This window comes from Coenobita brevimanus, chromosome 104 (genome assembly GCF_032717465.1).
Source record: "Coenobita brevimanus isolate Jiangsu-jjx chromosome 104, ASM3271746v2, whole genome shotgun sequence".
Taxonomy (NCBI): Eukaryota; Metazoa; Arthropoda; class Malacostraca; order Decapoda; family Coenobitidae; genus Coenobita; species Coenobita brevimanus.
In genome coordinates this window covers 32,443,937-32,465,070 of record NC_137057.1, presented here as the reverse complement: position 1 = coordinate 32,465,070, position 21,134 = coordinate 32,443,937, and positions in this window count along the sequence as shown.

The following is a 21,134-nucleotide window of genomic DNA, read 5'->3' as shown; positions in this document are numbered from 1 at the left end:
TTCTCTCCATTTATTTCTGTCACGCACAGCCACTCTTCCTTGCTCAACAGACATCCCTCTCGCATCCAGCTCTCTCTTCACACTGTCCATCCATCCTATTCGTGGTCTACCTCTCAGCCTTACACCTCTTACATCCAATCTGATTATCTTTATCACCAATCGCTCATTATCCATTCTCACCATATGCCCAAACCATCGCAACACCCTCTGCTCAACTCTACCAGCCATCTCCAGAACAACTCCAGTTCTCCTTCGCACTTCATCATTTCTCACTCGATCCATACGCGTCACTCCACACATACTCCTCAGACATCTCATCTCCATTACATTCAAACTTTTCCTCTCTGCTACACCCATATTCCATGTTTCAGCCCCATACAACGCAGTCGGTACCACAACACCCTCATACAGCCTTCTCTTTACATCCATTCTAAGCGAACGACATCTAAACACTTTTTTCATTTCTCCCAGCACTTTTCCTACTTCATTTATTCTAAACTTCACATCTGCATCGATTCTTCCATCTACAGCAACATGTGACCCTAGATATTTAAAACACTCTACCTCCTCAAGCAACTCGCCATTCAAAGCTATATTCATCCCCCTACCATCTACCAACCTCGTACACTTCATCACTTTACTCTTATTCTCATTTACTTTCAATTTCCTCCTTTCACACACCCTTCCAAACTCTTCTACCAACTGTCTCAACCTCTCCTCTGAATCAGCCACCAATGCAGTATCATCTGCAAACAGCAGCTGCTTCAGATTCCACTCTCCATCATCAACATTCACCAGACTCAGACCTCCACCTAAAACTCTTGCATAATAATAATAATAATAATAATAATAATAATAATAATTACAATAATAATATTAAATTACTAGCATTACTACTACTGCTACTTGTTATTACTGCTGATACTACTACTACTACTACTACTACTACTACCAATAGCTCTTGAATAAGTCTATGCGTACGGAAAGCCGAAATTAGGCATCCATATATTTTTTCACCTAATTTCGCTTTTTTCATTTATTTTCGGCGTCAATCTCGCTCCAATTTCATCAATATTCATGAGATGTTTTTCGCTCAGTGGTGTGCTGTGACTGAAGCCGATATTGAGGTACGTAGAACTATCACTTCTCTCTGTCTATTTGTCTGCCTATCTTTTTGTCTGTCTGCCTGTCTGTCTATGTAGCCATTCTTTCTGTCTGTCTGTTTGTCTATCTATCTGTCCGCCTGTCTGCCTCTCTATCAGTCTGTCTGCCTATCTGTCTGTCTATCAATGTATCTGCCTATCTATCTTTCTAACTATCCATCTATGTTTAGCTATCTGTCTATCCACCTTTCTATTTGTTTGTCTGTCTGATGGTCTGTCTGTCTGTCTATCTCTCTCTCTCTCTCTCTCTCTCTCTCTCTCTCACCTACATATTCCTAACTCAGGCTTCACGTCAATTTATTTTTGTCAATTTTTTAAGCATATGTTCTTCCAGGCCTCGCTCTCGCACAGTATTGCATTCTCTCTCTCTCTCTCTCTCTCTCTCTCTCTCTCTCTCTCTCTCTCTCTCTCTCTCTCTCTCTCTCTCTCTCTCTCTCCATCGGCTCTGAGCGGGGAACTGAAACCCTCTGCGGGATCCAGTATCGCTTAGATGGCTGGCTTGATCTTTCTCCTCACCCAGAGATGTCTTCTCCTCTCATCTTAACTCTTTCCCTCCTCCCTCCCCCACTCTCCCCTCTCTTCTTCTCTCTATCCCCTCTTCTCTCTCACTTCTCTCCTCTCTCTTCACTTTTTCCTCTCTCTCCCCTCTCCCCTAATTGATGAGGTTCCTCTTTCTCTCTTCCTCTCTTCTTTCCTTCTTCCTCTCTCCTCCCCTTCTTCCTCTCTCCTCTCCTTCTTTTCTCTCCCTCTAATCCTCTTCCTCTTTTCCCCTGTTTAATCTTCTGCTTTTTTCCACGCTTCTTTCAATTACCCTTTCTCTGTTCCCCTCTTTCCCTTTCTGCTTTCACCTCTACCTCTAAAGACAATCTTCCTGCTTTTCGTTTTTCCTTTTCCCCTCCTGTCTTTTCCTTTCCTCCTCCCTTACACATAAACCACCTCCTCATTCTCCTTCTCCTTCTCCTCCTCCTCTTGGCTTGTCTTCCATTTCATTTCTTAAAAAATGAAAATCGTTACAAGGAAGGGCAACTTGATGTCAGTGTTGATGTTAATTATGACAAAATATTAAGAATGTAAATGATGATGATGATGATAATTGCTTCTCTCTCACTCTTGTTTTTCCTAGTACCCCTCCTCTCCTCACCCAGGCTTCAATATTGCTCTCATATGCAACTTTTCGTGAATGGGGGGAAGCGGACTTTGGCTGCTTCGAAACTTTGTGTCGAAGCTTCATTATCTCGCTAACTGATTCACACTTTCCCATTACGTATATCATTACGGAGGAGGGATCGTTTCATTGTGTGTGTGTGTGTGTGTGTGTGTGTGTGTGTCTGTGTGTGTGTGTGTGTGTGTGTGTGTGTGTATCTATTAATTTCTCTACCTTGCTCTTCCTATCGCTCTCAAAATCAACCTTACCTAACGTCATCCTGACTCTCTCTCTCTCTCTCCTATATAATGCCAAGAATAATTCAGTATTGTGCACCAAATCTTCCTTCATCTTCTCTCTTGGAAAATAGCAGAGGAGGACAAGAGGAATATTACATCCAGAAAGTAAAGAGAATATTAGATCGAGAAAGTAATATTATCCTTGAAATATCATGCCTAAAATATTATACTAGGAAACGGACTACGGTATAATATTAAACCTTGATATTAGTGTTTAGAATATTGTACTGAGAATAAAAGTAATTGCTTGTTGTAATCATGAACATAAAAAAAAAAAAAAGATGTTGAGAGAGAGAGAGAGAGAGAGAGAGAGAGAGAGAGAGAGACGGCATGCATACATCAGAAAAATAGTCAAAGTAGGAAGTGGAGAAAGCAAAAAGGGATATCCGTCAAAGTTATAAATACAGGAGAATGATGAAGATATTGGGAAAGAAAACTATTACAGATTCCTAACTACAGATTTTTGGGAGGGTTCATAAGTAGAGAGAGAGAGAGGGGGGGACGAGAAGGAGAAGGGGAAGTGAGAGAGGTAAACTGACTGTAACTGCTCAGCGGGGCATACAAACTTCGGAAAAGCGAACGTTTACCACAAGGGGAAAAAAAAAAAAAAGACGAGGAAAAAATGGAAGCAGTAAAACAGCAAAGCCGACGGTGTATAGTAGAGAAAAAGGCAATTGAAAAAGCACACACACACACACACACACACACACACACACACACACACACACACACACACACACACACACACACACACACACAAACCAAGCAAAAAGCAGGTTTAACTCAATGGAGGACCACGAAAGGAAGAGAGAGAGAGAGAGAGAGAGAGAGAGAGAGGTGGTTTCATTCATAGGTAGATCGATAGACAGACAGACAGATAGATAGATAAACAGATAGACAGTTAGGTAGGCAGACAGAGAGGCACAGAATGACAGATAAAAAAAAACAGATTGACAGACGGACACATGGACAGTCTGACAGGTAAATTGATCGACAGACAGACAGTCACAGATAGAAAGAGGAAAACAGAAGGATAAATAGACAGACAGACACATAGATATAGATAGATAAACAGTTAGACAGACAGACAGACAGGCAGATAGGTAGAAAGGTAGACAAATTCCAGGTAATCAGGAGCTAATTACACCTGTGGTATTCTCAAGGACTGAGCGCCAGGTAATTAAAAAGATAAAAAATAATCACATAATCCTCTCATTAGAAATGATTATTATACTAAAGTAGAAGTTCCATATGGAATTAACAGGGCAATTAACTCACAATTAAGAGAAGGCTTGTTAGTAATCCATATCAATTTGCCTTTCAGATAGATAGATAGACAGATGGATAGATAGACAGTTAGATAGGTAGGAGAATAGATAGGTCGGGAGGTAGGTAGACAGATAGACTGATTTATGGACAGATAGATAGATAGATAGATAGATAGATCGTTAGATGGATAGAAAGAGCAGAAACGAAGATGGTGGACTGCAAATTTACTCATCTAGAGACTCATGGAACTGGAAAAGCTGAATGATATCTCATGGTAGTTACAAAAACATAATAAAATGGATTAGGAAACACTGAGAGAGTCCATACCTCCTCCATAGCCAGTGAACTTGATTTACTGCAACAACTGATCTTTCCAACAAGACAAATACTTTTACGGTCTCACATAGTCATTTAATTCTACGGCCTCAATTTGACCTATTTAAAAGTCGCAGGGAATGCACACCTTCTCCATCGCGAATAATATTTACGATTTATTCCTGCATCGGGATCAGGATTCAGCTCAAATTCAATTCAACTCTTCCCTAACCCATTGCCCACCTATCCACCATATTTCATTTAAATCCGATGAGAACTTTTTGGGATATTTTACACACAATCAGACAAATGGACACGGGTGCATATATAGTCTCCGTCCGTCTTCGTTGGCGGTGGTAATGAAAAAAGGGATTATACTAAATTTTCTTCAAAGTCACTCTTAATCTGAATGAAATGGTCTGGTGGAGGAAAACATGACATAAAAGGCTTATTACCAATCCTTCACAATCAAGTCTCCCTCAAGCTGATTAAACTGTTTGGTAGCAGGAAGAATTCTGTAGGAAACATGTTACTAATCCCATGCAATCCACCTCACTGGCCCTTCAGCAATTGACACCAGTAAGTCTTCAATAACCCCTGCTCTGGTCTGGTAATTGACTTCATTTGGGAGCGAGGGTCGACCTTCATTAATTCTGAAAGGTAAATTGGGAGCGCCGTGGTAATCTGACAACCCTCTCTGTGTGATAATGTCTTTAATTTAACTTCGGTACTACTAGGGAGAGTGGAGAATGAGAGACCGACTAGGAGAGCGTATATGGGTGAGGAGGGGAAGATCGAGAATGAGGACAGACAGGGTGGAGAGGTGCATGGGAGAGGGGGTGAGTTGGAGAGAAGGCAACCAACAGGCATAGGACGTGGTGACATGGAAATGATTGGTGTGTGGCCACTCATACTGGAATTGAGGAGATAGACAGATTAGACTGATTGATAGATACATAGCCAGATAGACAGTATGCCATTAACACTGACTATCCACAGTGACATTACACACCCTAACCAATTTACCAAGTAGGTCAAATTAATAATAAAATTCAGGCAGAATAACGAAGATAAAAAACATAACTACATTACCCGAAGTTTTGAGATAAATTGCGCAAAGCCGGGCAGAACGGGTCATGCAGTAAGAAAGAAAAGCAGCCAGCCAGAAGTTGTTAATGCATGACGTAACTCTGAAGCCAATATATTAAAAGGCAAAGATATAGCCAAGTAAAGTAACTCGACTCGCTCTTATGCAGCGAAACTTCGAGCATTAGGTTTAAGTTAAGGTTGGGAGGAATAGGGATGGAGGTGGATGGTTTGCTGTGTAATATTGTAATCATGAAAGTGTAATTTAAGTGATTTATAGGGTATAATTTATGTAATTTAGGGTGTGATGATATTAAAGAGAATAATACTATGTAAGAGGGTGTCATATGGGGTGTCATACGGTGTCATACAGAGTTTGAGTGTAATATGAGTGTCAGAAGTCTCTATTGTGTAAGAGCTATATCCTCATTGATCAAGAAGCGTTCCTAGGATCTCATCCTTAGCGAGTTAATTTTCATATTCCCCCGCATGTTAATTGGACCTCTGTAAAATAGATATGTATCACAAAAATAACATACAGGATATTCCTAATGTGTCAAATGTAGACAAACTGATACGGAATAGATACTGTAAAAATAACAGCTTACCACACACACACACACACACACACACACACACACACACACACACACATGATAGCCTTCCCATGCAATGCCAAGCTTTTCACATATCTCACACCGACATACCTCACATTCATATCATGGTCGGAAGGAATGGTGGATAGGGGAGAGATGTCTGCTCCCCCCCCTCCTCTCTCTCTCTTTCTCTCTCTCTCTCTCTCTCTCTCTCTCTCTCTCTCTCTCTCTCTCAGGTGGAGTGACATGCCCTTAATCAAGTTGTAATAGATGGAAAAAGTAATTAGAGGCGAAATTAATAGACAGAACTTACCCGTAGAGGGACCAATCTTTTGCCAAAACCTCATCAATTTATTCAGAGAGAGAGAGGGGGGAGGGAGGTAGGTGGTAGAACAAGCTAGGCTAAGTTTGAATCACGTGTTGTCTAGTTTATAGTTTGCTAATTTTAACAATAATAGTCTTCACACCCTTAACTCACTATCCCAAGCTATCTATCTGCCCCACATTTATCAACAAGTGTATTATTTACGAAGCAGGATGGGGGATTAAATAGAACTGATGCTGAGGTAGTTAAAAAAGTAGTAGAGAAATCTACAAGAGATCATCAGCCATCAGGCAACCCCCCAAACTACCCATCTCTCTCTTCCCTCCACTTCCTGTCCCCTTCCTTGTCCCCTCCATCATAGTCTCCCCCTCCTTCCCCCTCCCCCCTCCCCCCTCCCTTCCCTTTCTTCCCCTCCTTTCTCCCGCTTTCCTCCGCCCTTTCCTTTCTTCTTCCTGCTCCTCACCACAGCATGCAACAATGGATTTCACCGGACAGATTTTTCGAGTTCGATTTATATATCTCTTTTTGCCGACACGTAAACACTCCTTTCCGTCTTTTTCCACGTTTATGATACAGGAATTTGGTTTTAGGCTACTTTCCTTTCTAACAGCTGTAGATATGTACAATATATGGTAAAGTAAGTATCGTCGAACTTTAATGGGCGTGTAAATGTGGTGCAGTGTGGAAGCCGGTGTGAAGCTCAGGCCTTGAGGGCGTTTAGTTTATGTTGTGCTGTTGGTCAGTGAGAAAACGCGACTCTGTGCCTTACCATTGCCTGGAGTTGATTGGTGAGAGAATGTGTCCTTTTAAACGTTAACTGAAGTGACTGCGTGGAGTTCTTCATAAATGTTGGTTGGTGAAATAATTGTATGGCGTTCCTTATAAATGTTGCATACTGTAGTGACTGGAGTAAACGTTTTCTTAGTGAAGTGACCTGCATGAAATTCTTACAAATAAACGTTTCTTGGACAAGTGACTGTGCAAAGTTCCTTACAACCAAGCGTTTCTTGATTAAGTGATCGTGTACAGATCCTCATAACCAAACGTTGCTTAGTGAATTTACGTGGGGTTAAACATCGCTTAGTGAAGTGAATATGTGGAGTTCCTTATAAACGTTGCTTAGTGAAGTGACTTTGGTTTTTCTATTAAACGTTGCTGAGTGTGACTGATCTTCATAAACGTTTGCCTGGTGACTGGAGTTATAAGCGCTGACTCGATATCATCCGTAAAACGTTGCTTAGTGAAGTGAGATACTGTTGGAAGTGGAGAGGCCATGTAGTGCGAATTAGCATGAAACAACTGTGAACTACAAGATAACAGTGACGAGTGTTTGCCTTGAATACCGTGATTATTACAGCAATCATCATCATCATCATCATCATTGGTATCAAGGTCCCTCCCGGTTCTTTCTGCGTGGAGGTGAGTAGCTTGTCCCAAAAAGTGCATTAATTTTTTCACTCTTTATTTATTTATTTAATATTTTTTTGCTAATTACAGATGAATCCTTTTTAGTTTTCAGTGTGTATTGTGTAGATGTGATGTATCTTGCTGACAGAGAGAGAGAGAGAGAGAGAGAGAGGAGGAGGAAGCGGTCTATTGCTTGCTTCTCTGTTTTAGTGTTTTTATTCCATAATTCATTTTCCTAGACTTCTTCACAGGTTCTTCTTTGAACGAAGGAATATGGGAAAATAAAGGAGATGATTGGGTATATATATATATATATATATATATATATATATATATTTGGAGGAGGCGGTGGGTGAATCGATAGAGAGGCGGCTTGCAGTCCTACTGGACTCAGGATCGAATCCCGGCTGGGGCAGGGAACAGTTTAAGGATTTGAATTTCCCAAAAAGCAGACTTTCCTCATCTACCAGATGACCCGCCGACATGTCGTAAAACAACCCCAGCTAATACCAGTACACAGTCCTGTATGAGACAACCCTAGCATCTACTCAATATGGACGGTGGGTGTTAGCGCCGAAGTGGTGACATGTGGAGGTGTAGGTGGACTACTGGGCCTTGGGATAGGCCACTACCCCCAAGAAATAGGCCCTTGGCCTTTGCCCAGAGTCGGACACACACACACACACACATATATATATATATATATATATATATATATATATATATATATATATATATATATATATATATATATATAGGGAATTGCTGGAATATATTGACTGGCAACATAAGCTCTTATCCTGTCCTGTCTCCCATCCAGCAATGGTAAAACTCTCTTTTCCTTGCTTCACCAAATACACAACGTTTAGCAGAGTTTGATGTATAGTAAAAACAGCGCTTACTGCAGTGTTGAGAAAATATTGCAGTGTTGAAATTATATGTTCTCTGCTTCATGTATTTCGTGCGGTGTGGTGATGTTATTATTATTATTATTATTATTATTATTATTATTATTATGTACACAGTATATTAAAATTTGCAGACTGTTTTAAGATTGTATGGACTTTATGGCCGGTTGCTAAAAGAAGTGAAAAGTTTTTATGTAAATAGCAGTGCGTGTATAAGAGTGGGAAATACTGTGAGTAATTGGTTTCCCTTGAGAGCGGGGCTGCGGCAGGGATGTGTGATGTCGTCGTGGTTGTTTGTACTTATATGGATGGTGTTGTAAGGGAGGTGAATGCAAGAGTGTTAGGTGAAGGTTTGAGCCTGGTGAATGCTGATGGTAGAGAGTGGAATCTGAATAAGCTGCTAATTGCGGATGGTACTTCAGAGGAGAGACTGAGACAGTTGGTAAAGGAGCTTGGAAGAATGTGTGAAAGGAGGAAATTGACAGTAAATGAGAATAAATGTAATGTGATGAAGTGAACGAGGTTAGTAGATGGTAGGAGGAAGAATAAAGTTTTGAATGGTGAGTTGCTTGAGGAGGTAGAGTGTTTTAAGTATTTAGGGCCACATGTTGCCGTGGATGGAAGAATAGATGCAGATGTGAAGTTTAGAATGAATGAAGTAGGAAAGGTGCTGGGAGGATTGAAAAAAGTGTTTAGATGTCGTTCACTTAGAATGGATGTAAAGAGAAGGCTCTATGAGGGTGTTGTGTTACCGAATGCATTATATGGGGCTGAAACATGGAATATGAGTGTAGCAGAAAGGAAAAGTTTGAATGTAATGGAGATGAGGTGTCTGAGGAGTATGTGTGGAGTGACACGTATGGATCGAGCAAGAAATGATGAAGTGTGAAGGAGAACTGGAGTTGTGCGGGAGATGTCTGATCGAGTTGAGCAGAGGGTGTTGCGATGGTTTGGGCATATGGAGAGAATGCATGATAAGCGATTGGTGAAAAAGATAATTAGATTGGATGTAAGAGGTGTAAGGCTGAGAGGAAGACCACAAATAGGATTGAAGGACTGTGAAGAGAGCGTTGGATGCGAGAGGGATGCCTGTTGAGCAAGGAAGAGTGGCTGCACATGATAGAAATGACTGGTGAGAAACTGTGAATGAATAAATGATGACGCAGCTCTGAGGGGATATTCTCCCGCATTTGGTCTGATCAGCTAGTCAGGTCAGGTGCTGGGAAGGGGATGGGTTCATTATGATGTGGCAGGGGTAAACCAGCTCTGCTGTCTGGTCCTGCTGCGGATGTCACTAATTGCACTGCGCAGTTGACCCTCGTGCAGTGTGGTGCATCTGTCCCTTCTCCCCTTGGGGCTAAGATGCGAATGAATGTGTGTGTGTGGATGAGTAAATTGGGAGTGTGTCGCCCTGTCTCGGCTACCTCCCTTTCTTTGGGGGAAGCAGCCTAGGTATATAGATAGATCGATAGTATATTAAAATGAAACTGAATTTAGCATAGTATAATAATATTTCTTGCTTGGGAAATAGAAATAGCCGGAATATTGTGTGATGGTGAAGTTATACACATTTAGTTATGGGGGATGTGATAGAGCTCGAAGAAGGTGGCCTGATGGGGTCAATGAGTGTGTAAGACCCATATTCTCATCGGTCAAGGAAGCTCCCTAACACTTCTTTCTAGGCGATTTATTTTGTTTATACATTACTGTCGTCTTTTGTGGTGTTTAGATCATTATAATATCGCCAGCATAATCAACAAACTGATAACAAGCCGGATTAAAAAATAAATAGCTAAGGAAGAGGTGCTAGGGACAGAGAATCATAAGAGCTAACGAGGCGAGGGAACTGACAAGCGATCGAACTGGATGGATGAATTTTGTGTGAAGTGTATGACTAGGGTTTGGCATCCCTTCTTACAATAAACGTGGAATTGATTTAGTCGGATAGACGGAGGGGGAGAAAGGGAAGGGAAAACCGAGGATGAGATGGAGGAATGGAGTGGAGAGGTATATGAGAGAAGGAGGGTGTGAGCTGGGGGAGGACAGCGGAATGGCAGGGAACAGGGAGACATGGAGGCGATTTGTCTGTGGCCACCTCGTACGGGATTAAGGAGTCTGGCTATAGACAGAGAGACATAGGATAAATGGACGTAAGGCTCTATCCGGAAGTTGTAGCCTATCTATCAGGTACAGCCAGGATTCCAGGGGCTTGATTGGTAAGCGAATGGGAGTGTGGTTCCAGGTACAGCCAGGATTCCAGGGGCTTGATTGGTAAGCGAATGGGAGTGTGGTTCAATCAGTTGGACAGATTTTGATTAGTATCTCAAAATACTTATTTTTATTTTTTTTCTGGCTCTCTGAACCCTATCTCACCCTACATTAGAAGGACGTCTGGATGATGATGCCTGTGTGTGTGTGTGTGTGTGTGTGTGTGTGTGTGTGTGTGTGTGTGTGTGTGTGTGTGTGCAAGTGAGTGAAAATATCTGTAAGTGTCTATATAAGTGTCGAAAAATTTGAAAGTGGCTGAAATGTAGGATTCAAACTAATTCAACTTTTTCTCCTTTCAGTACCTGGTGGGCATTGGCTCATGTGTAATCAGAGCAGAGATATCCGTGTTATCAGTGGGGTAGTCATGTTGTCTTCAAAGCCTCGCAATACACAGAACGTTTGATCTGATTCTTGTGTGTTAAGTCCTTATCTTTGTTCGGCCCTCGTCCTCTGCCTGTTTCTATCTCTGTCTCTGTCAGTCCGTCTGCCAGTCTGTCTGTCTGTTTGTTTGTTTGTCTGTCTGTCTGTCTTTGTCTCTGTCTCTGTCAGTCTGTCTGTCCGTCTCTCTGTCTGTCTGTCTGTCTGTCTGTCTGTCTGTCTGTTTGTCTGTCTCTGTCTCTTTCTCTCTGTCTCTCTGTCTGTCTGTCTGTCTCTGTGTGTCTGCCTGTCTTTGTCTCCGTCTATGTCTCTGTCTATCCATCTGTCTGTCTGTCTGTCTATCTGATTGTTTGTCTGTCTTTGTCTGTCTCTGTCCCCGCCAGTCTGTCTGTCTGTTTGTCTGTCTGTCTTTGTCTGTCTCTGTCTTTCTCTGTCTGTCTGTCTGTCTGTCTGTCAGTCTGTCTGTCTGTCTGTCTGTCTGTCTCTCTCTCTCTCTCTCTCTCTCTCTCTCTCTCTCTCTCTCTCTCTCTCTCTCTCTCTCTCTCTCTCGTTTACTTCTTCTTTTGTTAAGTGTTCAGTGTAATTCTATTTTCTTCGTTATGTCTTTCCTAAGTTGTATCTCTTTCTCTCTCTCTCTAATCTTGTTTCACTAATTCCAAGTTCGTTTTTTCCTCCCCCTGCCTCACCAACCTAGCCTCTCCCTTTCTCAACAATCATCATAATTACCTTCTTCCTGTTTCCTTCAGTAAAAAATTCTCCAGTGTTATTTTAAAGCTAATTATTTACCATCTATAACTCCAATCTATGTTCCTTCTTTCTTCCTCTTCCTTGCACTCTTTACCCTCTCATTCTTTTTCTTTTATTTCTTTCTTGCCTTGTAAAATTATCTTCCATTAATTTTATATATCCCTTTTCTGTTTCATTTAGTCTGTGTCTGTCTCTTTTGTCCGTCAATGTGTCTGCTAAATTGTTGTCCATCTGTCTATATTAATTCTCATTTTTATTTCCTTATCTCCATCTTCGTCTCCTTTCTGTCTCTGTCTCTCAATCGCTTTCTTCTTCGATTTCTGTATCTCACTAGCTTATTTTTCTCCTTCTGGGTCTTACTCATCTTCTCTTTTCTGTTTTGTGGTTTTCATTCACATTTTTCCCTATTTTGATTTCTCCTTTGCACTCTATTTCTGTCCCTCAGTCGCCTTATTTCCCCATTTCTTTCTCTCAGTCGCTGTCCTTGTCTAGTTTTCTATCTCGGTCGTCATTTTTTCTATTCTGTCTTTCAGTCAGTTTTTTCTCCCTCTATCTCTATCTCTTTTCCGTTTTGGTATCCCAGGTGCTGTCTCTTTCCATTTCTGTATATTCGTTTCTCTCTCTCTCTCTCAGACAGCGACTGAGAGACGGAGACAGCAACTTCTGTTGCTGTCTGTGTCTCTCAGTCGCTGTCTTTTTCTCTGTCCCTCTGGTCCTTCTCCTTCCCTTCCCCATTTTCTAGTCTTTCTTTAATGTGTTTCAGTTCTATTCTTGCCTTCATCTTTCTTCCTGGCTCCACTTCCCTTATATTTATCTTGACTCTCTCTCTCTCTCACTCATCATTATCATCATCATATTCTTCTTCCTCCTCCTCCTCCTCCACATCTCATCATTATCATCATCATCCTCTCCTCCTCCTCCTCCTCCTTCTCCTCCTCCTCCTCCAACTTTATCATCCTTTCTTCTTTTCCCTTTCATTCCTCCTCCTCCTCTCCCAGCTCCACATGTTTCCTGCTCCATCTAATAATTGTGGATCTCGCTTCTGTATCTCATCATCATAGACTATTTTTGTTGGGCCAGGGTCAAATTTGGACGAGGTGAAAATGAATATAAGGGAGAGTGGATGCATGAGGGGAGTATAAGGTACTTCGAGGGAGAGAGAGAGAGAGAGAGAGAGAGAGAGAGAAGAGGGGGGGATTGTGTGTATGTTGGGGTGAGTACTTTGCATGTGTGTGTGTGTGTGTGTGTGTGTGTGTGTGTGTGTGTGTGTGTGTTCTAGTGACCTACATAGATACACACACCACACACTCAAGACGTTAACGGAAAGGCTTACTCCATAATTACATGTGGCTGTTTGAGAGAGAGAGAGAGAGAGAGAGAGAGAGAGAGAGACAGACAGACAGACAGAGAGAGAGAGAGAAGAAAGAGGAGTTGGGGAGGGAAGGATACAGTAAAGGAGGCAGGTGAAGCAGCTGAGGTAGAGAGGAAGGTAAAATGGAAGGAACGGAGGAAAGTCAGACATGTAGAAAGGCAGAGAGGTAGGCAGGGTCACAAGCAGGGTTGGATCAAATACTTTTGTTTTAGAGGTCAAATACAAATACTTTCGAAGTTATGATACACAAATACAAATACAAATAATTTTACTCCCAGATTCAAAAAGGCATTTAATAATATATATACCTACATATAAGAATTACATTTCGACGGAAAAGTGTCATGGCAATCAAATTCAAAACAAGCGGGAAGAGATGCACACCGGAGCACTCAAAGTTGCCGCATGCAGATAACAAGAGCGACAGTTGAAAAAATAACAAATTTACAAAAATAACACAAAATTAAATGTTTTCGCCTTCACAAATTACCTGTAAGTAACTACACATAAAACAATTTGAAGATATACAAATACAAATACAAAATGCTTTTTTTTCTGGATGCCAAAATACAATTACAAATACAATTACCTTGAAAATGTATTTAAATGCATCTCAAATACAAATACAATTGTATATGATCCACCCCTGGACACAACGAGGCAGGGAGACAGGCAGGCAGACAGGTTGGCAGAAAGACAGGTAGGCAGGTAGACAGGTAGGGAGGTAGGCAGGCAGACAGGTAGGCAGGTAGACAGGTAGGCAGACAGACAGGTAGATAGGTAGGCAGGGGCAGGTAGGAAGCGAGAGAAGGGTACGGTGAGAGGAGTGCGGAATTTGGTAACAAAATTCTCAAAGCCGACTTGACCCTTTTACTCGTACATGGAAACTGGAAGATAGATAGTTGGAGAGAAAGATAGATGGATAGACAAATACGTGAAGCGGTAGGTGAATGGATGGGTGGATGACGGATGAGTGAATGGTTTTATGGATGGGTGGATGGATGGTTAGATAAACAGATGGAAATATGGAAGGTGACACATTGGAAGTTACATATAGACTTATAGATATGGGCATAGAGTGATAGATAGACATATAGGTGGAAAGACAGATAGACAGAAAGACAGAGGGAAGGGGTGAAAGAAAGAACAAGCAAGAAAAACATGTGGAGAAATGTTGACAATAACAGTAACACAGTGAAAACAAAGGCGAGAAAAACAAGAGATAGCCGGCTGTGGAGAGAGAGAGAGAGAGAGAGAGAGAGAGAGAGGGATAAAGTTCTTTTTTTAATCCAGCCTGGAACATCCCCTCTCAATCCTCACAAGTTAACCCAGCGCTCTCTCTCTCTCTCTCTCTCTCTCTCTCTCTCTCTCTCTCTCTCTCTCTCTCTCTCTCTCTCTCTCTCTCTCTCTCTCTCTCTCTCTAATGTATGGAGTAAGTTTCTCTATTAACATTAAAGTCGGATGGCCTAGTGGAGACCGTAAGTTGGGTGGCGTGTTTATGTAGCTCTCTCTCTCTCTCTCTCTCTCTCTCTTAACTAAAGGGTAACTATTTGTGTTGATATTAAACTCCACACACCTCGCTAGCACCATAAAGTCATTAGAGAAAGAGTGCTTAAGTCTCTCTCTCTCTCTCTCTCTCTCATAAAAACACTGCAGCTTGGCCTCTCTCCCTAATTAAGACCTGCTCAGTTTTGGGTGTACTGTATGTGTGTTTTTCCCACGTAAATATAACTTGGAAAAAATCAGTGTTTTAATGTCAGTCTGATTGGTGTGTGTGTTTGGGGGATGCTTGGGTGTTTTCTCTGATCGGTTTTGTGTGTGTGTGTGTGTGTGTGTGTGTGTGTGTGTGTGTGTGTGTGTGTGTGTGTGTGTGTGTGTGTGTGTGTGTGTGTGTGTGTGTGTGTGTGTGTGTGTGTGTGTGTTGGATTGCTGCTAAAGCTGATGCAGCTGAACATTTCTATTTTCATGCAAATCTTTCTCATTAAACATAACTTATTGCTTAAGTATTCATATACAAAAATACGGTAGCTGGTAAATGCTACTGACTAGGACTAGGGAGTTTCTATCTATCTACAGTATCTATCTATCTGTCTATCTATCTATCTGTGTCTGTCTGTGTCCATCTATATGTCCATCTTTTATCTACTTATATCATTCCTTAATTATGTAATAGTTTTATCTGTGTATTGGCTAGCATCTCTTATCCAGCCATCTATATAGCTATTGATCTATCTATCTATCTTTTTTTTATCCATACGCTCTTCTGTCTGTCTATATGCCAATGTATCTGTCTACCAGGTTTATTCCTGACCTTCCGTACAATGAAAAATAATCTCATTTACAATAAATCCAGTTATCCAGACCCATACATCTTATAAGGATAAACGAGGCTGTTGGATGTTACCCTATTTATTTGTATTTTATTTATTTAGGAAAAATCTTACTTAAAAAAGAAAGTCTTATCACTAAATTAACATAAATTTTCAGTTTCGTCTTTGCCTCGTCAAGCCCAGTCGACCAAAATAACCATTCAACATTTCCCTACTCTTATCGTTCACTTTTTTCCCCATCCTTCATCTCATTTTGTATGTAATTCCTTCTGTGTTCCCTTCCTTTCCCCCTCTCCCTCGCCCTCTCAGACAGAGCTCATTTTTCATTCCTTGCTCTCATCAGTCCATTCCTCTATCATGTCAAGTGAACAAAAATGAGAATTATCTCTTTCGGCTCCCACACATCTCTTACCTTGCCTCCATGTGATGAACAGTAATTGCTTCGCCCCGGTTCATGAAGTTTTTGATCAATCTCTCTTGTGTTTGCGATACAGATCAACCTTTTACCCTGTTGACTTTGTATGCTTGTCCACGGCTGGGGATATTAGAAGGTTTGTGAGCATTTCAGACTTTGTAGTACCGTATGATTTTAGGCTTAATTCTGCTTCATTTATTAGATGGTTCATGAAGCTTTTGATCCATCTTTTTTTTAGTTTTATATATGTATCAACCTTTTACTGTGTTGATTTTGTGTGCTTGTTCGCTGGCAGAGTCCATAGAATGTTTGTGAGCATTTCTGACTTTGTAATGTAATTTTAGGTTTTATTCGATTTATTTTATTTGAGAGTTCATGAAGCTTGTGACGAATCTCTTTAGGTTTGCGATATGGATTAACTATTTATTGATTTTGTGTGCTTATTCACTGGCAAAGGTCCATAGATGATTTGTGATTATTCCCGACTTTTCATTGTGATTATCATTTCATTCATCTTTAGTTTTGGAGATGATTCGCGAAGCTTTTGATCAACTTTTTGAGTCTGTGACAGAGATAAATATTTTCCTCCATAGATTTTCTGTGCTTGTTCACTGATGGGGTTTCATAAAATTTTTGTATTTTTAACTTTGTAATATATTTTGGTGTTTAATTCTTCCTGCTTTGCTACTTTTTTCATGAAGCCTTTAATAAATCTAATTCAAGTTTACCGCAAAAATCAACCTTTTACCATGTTGATTTTGTGTGCTTGTTCTCGTGCTGCTGCATGGAGAATGTTTGTCAATTTTTCTAGCTTTGCTGTATGAGTTAACGTTTCATTATATTATTATACTGTATTTACTAAGCTCTTGATTATTTTCTAGAGTTTTTGTTATAGATCAACCAAATTATTCTTTCATATCTTCGTGAGTTCATATGCTCTTTCATTGAGGGGGGGGGGGATATACATTTGAGAGTATTTTTACCTTTGCAATATTACAGAATCCTTGCAGTCGCCCTTTGCTGTTATTGTATTCTTGAGGTAATATAAAATCTGATAAATCCTTCTTGACTTTACGAAATGCATCATCATATTTTTTATTGATAGTCTGACCGTTTCATGGTCGTCACTAAATACTTTATATTAATATTTTTTGTTGTCAGTATAACTCAGCTATTCGTTTACCCCAATCATCAGCTTTAATTATATCTAATGAAGCTTTTTTTTTTTTTATTTTTTTTTTTTTTTTCATTTTTAGGTAGGCATCAATCTTTTTCCATACATCTTTTGTGTGCTTGTTGGTAGAGCAAAATCCGTATACATCTGGTGAATATTTTTGACTCTACAGCTCCCTATAACATTTCATTCTGTTCATTTTGGTATTGGAAGCATAAAATGTTGTGATTATTTTTCTGGTCTGCAATATACAGTAGATAACTTTTAACGTTAAATATTTTTGTTTATTGCATGGGGTCATTTGAACACGTTATTACTTTTTTTTTTTTTTTTTTTACTTTGCAGTTACATTGAACTTTCGGTTTAACCTGCTTTAATATTTTGCCTCATGAATCATCTGAGTCTGGGTTGTATACATGATATTACTTTTAGACATTGTTGATTTTGTGTGTTGGTTTATGGGGTGGAGTCCGTAGATAGTTTGTATTTTTACTTTACAATATAATTATCTTTTGATACTGAATACTTTCTTAATGTATACGTGAAGCATTTTGACACCTGATGAACCAATGTGAGTTTGTCAAGTTGATCAGCCTTTATCTTGTTCACTTTTTATCTGCGTTCGTGTAGAGGCAATGGATGTTTGGTTAAAGTTTCTGATATTGCGGTATGGATCAGTTTGTTATTATTATTATTATTATTATTATTATTATTATTATTATTACTACTATTATTATTATTATTATTATTATTATCATTACTTTTTATTTACTGTCATTGCTATATTATTTTATTCTCTTATGATTATTATTATTCCTGTTACTATTTTTTTGTAATTATTATTATTATTATTATTATTATTATTGCTACTACAACTGCTACTACTACTACTACTACTACTACTAAGGATAAAGAGCTGTAGAAGTATTTTTTTTTTTTTTACTGTCACTCAGCTACGTGAAATAGGCTGGAAAAGGACGAAGATTTGGGCCAAGTTAGGGTAAAAAGAGTACTGTATAGTAAACAGCTTTATTGAGAGTGGATGCATTTTGAACACCGGATATATCGTTTCCCTTCTAGTTCTCCCATCAAAAAGTTATAAGGAATTGAAATAACTCAGTCTGTGCACTGATAATCTGATCCTTTTAATAAATGGTTTTAGAGAGTTTGAATGCAATTAGATCCTCCAGTGACAAAATTCTGGCTCTCTTCTGCATCCCCATCAATTTCTTCTTTTCCTTACTTAAGCCTTAACTGTTCTACCATATATATATATATATATATATATATATATATATATATATATATATATATATATATATATATATATATATATATTTTTAATAACAGAACGGAGGAAGGAAAAACAAATAGGGAAAAAAAATAATCCATACACCAGATTACTGGTGTCCTCTGTTCATAAAATATCTGTAACAGTTAGACTTGAACAGTTGTAGGTTGAAATTTGGAGGAAAACAACTCTGGGGAAGCGAGTTCCAGAGAGATGCAGTTCGGGGAATGAAAGAATTCTGATAGGCAGAAGTTCTGCAATATGGTTGAGTGACATTCCAGTCATGAGCGCTACCAGATGCCCGTGTAGCACGAGGGAAGGCATGGAGAGGTGGCACCATGGACGCAACTTCGTCTGAGCATTTGCCAAAAAAATATATGTAAAATAATGCAAGGGAGGCAACATACCTTCTTACTTGCAGGGGAGGTAGTTTATATGTAATGGCAGGGTTGTTAATGATTCTAACAGCTTTATTCTGAATTTTGTCTAGTTGTCTAAATGCAACCTCTCCACAACCATTCCACAAGGGTGAGCAATATTCAAGCTGAGAGCGCACATGACTCTTATAAATTATAGCTAACTGCTCATCAGCGAAGAAGTTACGGACTCTGTACAATAATCCAAGTTTCTTTGAGGCGGTTTTAGAAAGTGATCTGACATGAGAGGTCCAACTGAGGGCACTGTTAAGTGAGACACCAAGAATTTCAATATTTTTGGAGATGGGAATATTAGTAGCACTGAAGGTAATGTACGAATCTGGTAATATCTGTCTATTAGTAAACTGTATATATTTAGTTTTACTAGCATTAAAAGAGACAAGGTTGTTTTGTCCCCATTCACTGATTGTAGATAGATCTTGATTTATGGAGATGGCTGTACTGAGTTGAGAGGTAGAGATATTAGACTTTGTAAATGGATGTCTGAGTGTGAATAAACTATGTAGTGTTGAGTCATCTGCATATGAGTGAATGGGATTGTGAGTGACAGATAAGAGATCATTAATATGAACCAGAAATAGGGTTGGCGCCAGAACTGATCCCTGCAGCACGCCGACGTTAATTGAGTGGAAATTTGAATATACATCATCTACTTTTACTCTTATTTTCCTGTCACTAAGATAAGAAGAAATCAAAGGAACAAAAGACGTTAGTCCATAGCAAGGGAGTTTGGACAGCAGGGAACGGTGCCATACTCTGTCGAAAGCTTTAGAGATATCAAGAGCTACTGCATGAGTTTCTCCAAAAAGATCAATTTATTGATGGATGATATGAGTTAAGAGATTGAGTATGTCAATGGTGGATCTTTCGTGGCGAAAACCGTATTGTCTATCACTAATTAAGTTGTTGGATTCAAGATGTTTAACAATGTGCTTATTAATTTAAGTTTCAAATACCTTACCAAGAGAAGATGTGACAGCTATTGGTCTGTAATTGGAGGGGTCAGATGAACTTCCTTTCTTCGGAACTGGGTGGATATTGGCTTCTTTCCATGAATTTGGGATTAAAGAAGTACGTATGCATAGTCTGAATAATTTAGCTAGGACAGAAGCAAGTTCAGGGGAACACTTTTTCAAAACAATTGGCGGAATTCCATCTGGGCCTGGAGCTTTGTTGGTAGGTAAATTGTCTAGGATGGATTTTACGAATCTTGTCTGTATTTTAAGTGGGGCAATTTCGGGAGAATCAAGTTCCAGTACTGAGACATTCTGGCTGATATCAACTATGGTAGAGTTTCTTGCAAAGGTACTAGCAAAGATATCTGCTTTCCCACGTGGGTCATTTGTAATATTGCCATCTAAAGATTTTAGTGGGGGAATGGAAGATGACTTGTTAAAGTTATTATTGAAAGAATTAAGAGTTGACCAGAATATTCTATTGTCATTAGGGTTGTTATGTAGTTTTGATGCTTGCTTTTGAAGAAAGTTTGATTTAGATAGATTTAATACAGCTTTTGCATGATTTCTAGCAATTTTAAATTGGGAGAGTGATTCAGATGTTTTTGATTTTAAGTAAGAGTTATATGCTAATGACTTTTGGGCTATTGCTCTGGAACAATTGCCATCAAACCATTTTGGAGAGTTTGATCTTTTAGTGAATTGTTGACTTGGTATGAATAAATCCATACCAGCTAGTATTTCTTACTACGATCTTTTCACTTTAACTTGGCACAAAATACATTCTTCTTGCAGCCTGTTTCACGTAACTCAGTGACAGAGAAAAGATAATGCTACGACTCTACATCCTACCCGTAGCACTTCTTCGTGACTAACATCATAATCTAGGGTTACTCTTACAACGCAGCATTCAAGATGGAGAGATGGCAATTTTTAGGCCACGTTGATGTGAAAGGGGTATAGGAATAACGCCAGACAATTGATTTTATAGAGGCCTAACAACACAGCGTTCAAGAGATGGCAATTTTAGGCCAAGTTGATGTGAAAGAGATATACTGTCGCAACACTAGACGCAATTAAGACCTTCACTGAGAGAGAAAATATCTCTTCCCTTCTGCATCCCAGCCTGTCAGTATCATATCCAGTATATATTTTTCTTTCATTGCTTTTGGTATTAGAGCAAGCCCCCTCTACTCTTTAATTTACTCTCTCTCTCTCTCTCTCTCTCTCTCTCTCTCTCTCTCTCTCTCTCTC